The sequence below is a fragment of the Photinus pyralis genome, unplaced genomic scaffold (assembly GCF_008802855.1).
Source record: "Photinus pyralis isolate 1611_PpyrPB1 unplaced genomic scaffold, Ppyr1.3 Ppyr1.4_LG2, whole genome shotgun sequence".
Lineage (NCBI taxonomy): Eukaryota > Metazoa > Arthropoda > Insecta > Coleoptera > Lampyridae > Photinus > Photinus pyralis.
In genome coordinates, this window is record NW_022170403.1 from 33,652,491 (window position 1) to 33,655,612 (window position 3,122).

Below are 3,122 nucleotides of genomic sequence, written 5' to 3' on the forward strand. Positions count from 1 at the left end.
TAAAATATCCCTTTATCGTCTTGTATAATAAATAACTATTGTATCATTCAGTGGCGCAAAAATGGAAACCACCAAATATGTAAATAAAAATGTTAACCTATATCAAGCGGTTTTCTGTGTGCGGGTGCAAGTAGAGGCACGTTAAAAATAACCTCATATTTTATATTCCGAGCGCATACATAAGGTTTTTAATTCGTAAAGGCAAAACTGACAGTACTTCCCGCTGTTACCTAACATGACGTCTCATTTATGCTACATTCATTTGTACTTTCCCTAAATATTATGTACACCCGAGCAGATTAGTTTTACATCCGTCTCTTTACTTGCAGTTAACGTGTTTCATAAAAGCAAGTGTGGTCTTCAACGTAATGCAGGCAGGTTTACTATAGTGGAATTTTAAACTTAATTCAGTAGTAGTAGAGCTACCGGCATTATTAGTGTTATTTGTAAAACTTGCGAAGTGCTAATAAAATTTAATAGCACACATTAGTGTTAACGGAACTTTATAGTAATTATATTGGGCATTTACACAAACATTACAAACCCTTTACTCGTTAGACGCTACTTGTGAACATTAATTTGACGGCCTAAATTTATAATTTTATGGGTCCTCAAATATTTATACTTGCCTTTGCTACAGACATTTTAGATATAAATATTTACGTAGTCGCACGTACTGCTCTTTTATGTAATTTAATAAGCGATTTGGTCCTTCATTTGAAGTAACAAAGTGCTAATAAATAACAATTTTTCGGATAAAATACGTATATAAGTTCTTCTGTCAATGGAAACACACGTATGTATTGCTAGAAACGTGAAGATAAACAGTAAATATATTGACAGATACAGTTGATGTACCTACATGCACCCACATATCCCAGTAAACATCAATACGTGATAAAAACGTTTATCTACTATTTAATAATGCTTGAATAACCATATAGCGAATCATGATATGCGTTATTAATGTTTTTAGCGCATTTTTGCAAATTTATTTGTAAAAAGTAGCTTTTAATCTCACTTTGGCTGGCTGGCTGGCTGGCAGCAAATGTGGGCGCGTAGGAGAACTCTTGTAGAAAGGCAACGGGTGTACGTGTATCTACGGGGCCGTGAAATTTGTCAACCTTAGGGACATGGCTACATGATGTGGGGTTGGCGACATCTGGGCGTCATCCTCGAGCGTAGTATACTAACGTGAAGGTTTTTCAGTTTTTTTCCTATCTTCTACTACAGTTTTGGTCCGATTCTTTTCAAATTGGTGTCGTCGGAAAGATGTTGTAAACGCGCACAACTCCTGCGTGGCGGAATGTTGTTTTTTGTCATAGGGGCGAAATTAACGACCTTTTGCGAGGCGCGCGCGCGCGTCTTCGAGAAGTAGTCAACTTCGGGCGCCTTTTACCTTCCGTTGCGAACTCACGCGTTTTAACGTTTCGTAAATCTCGAATCGCTGTCTCTCTTTCTCGTGCCGCCAATAGAAGTGAATTGCGAGTGAACGGGACGTCGGAAGTGGGTACCGTCAAAGGGAATGTGGTAGCCTGCGACACGATCTTACTGATGGTGTAGTCAAATCTTCAACCGCGACGCCAAAGGGAATGTGGTAGCCCCCGACACGATCTTCCTGATAGTGGAGTCAAATCGTCAATCGCGAATTGCGGCTGAACGGGACGTCGGAAGTGGGTACCGTCAAAGAGAATGTGGTAGTCCGCGACACGATCTTACTGATGGTGGAGTCAAATCTTCAAACGCGAATTGCGGGTGAACTGGACGTCGGAAGGGGGTACCGTCAAAGGGAATATGGTAGCCCCCGACACGATCTTCCTGATGGCGGAGTCAAATCTTCAAACGCGAATTGCGGGTGAACGGGACGTCGGAAGGGGGTACCGTCAAAGGGAATGTGGTAGCCCCCGGACACGATCTTACTGATGGTGGAGTCAAAACTTTAAAAGCGAATTGCGGGTGCACGGGGAAAGTGGGAAGCGGTTAGTGAATGTAGTAGCCTTCGACAAGATCTGTTATTGATGGTTGAGTCGAAAGTGGCTAATAGAATACTGATCTGCCACACAAAAATGCGCTGAAGTCCCTTCGATCTCAAACGAGGACTTTGATAATTTTTTTTAATATCCTGTAAAGCCTTATGTAAGTACTCATAGTAACAAAAAGTAGACTAGTAAAGTAAACAATATCTCATTTCAAAATTTATTTACTTTGTTTTAACAAATAATTTTTGTTTTACAAAAAACAACTACGTTAGTCCAAACTAACAATAAACTCAAGATATACTGGATTCGTAAATACACGTGACAATTTTTTTAACAATTACGAACTTATACGAAACCTTCACTTTCCCCAAAACTACCTACAATTAAATCAAATCTACCGAAAAACCAATTTAATGTTCATCAAAGAACACAGAAGAAAGTAGGTAAAGTGTTACCCACCTCGCCATCTTGTTGATTTTCATCTCGGTATGCGGTCGTAACTTCTCCACGTCTTCCATTACTGAGATGAAGCTAGCTCCTTAGTCGTTGCTTCTGATAATGACACAGCGCACTTGTTTGATTTAATTAACGCTTTTTGGTACACCTAAACTTACAAGTTACATTGCGATTAGGGACTGCAATCCCGCAGCAAAATTTCGCCCGCCATTTGCGGGATCGTTAAATGTTAATCCCGCGGGATCTCGGTTTATGCGAAATCCCGCAAAATTTTAAATGTATTAGGAAATAAGCAATTTTGTGCGGTTAACCAACATTCACAAACAAAACACATCTTATTTCCCGGAAAGAATGCGTCACATTCATTTTCGTTTCTTATTGCCAATGGTGCATCCATGTATATCTGGGTTTCTAGAATATTCACTACAATATTTCCATTCAGCCACTTTACTACTAAACTCTCTGTAAATGAAACCTACTTTATTTTCTTGCACCTTCAAATATCGAAAAAAATTCTAGATCGATCAATTATTACATTCCCTGTACCTATCTGTTAAGGATTTCGTTTTATTTAAGATTTTCGAAAACAGATAGGTATCGGGAATGCAATAATTGATCGATATAGAATTATTTTCCACATTTGAAGGTGCAAAAAAATAAAGCAGGTTCATTTGAAAAATCAACTTT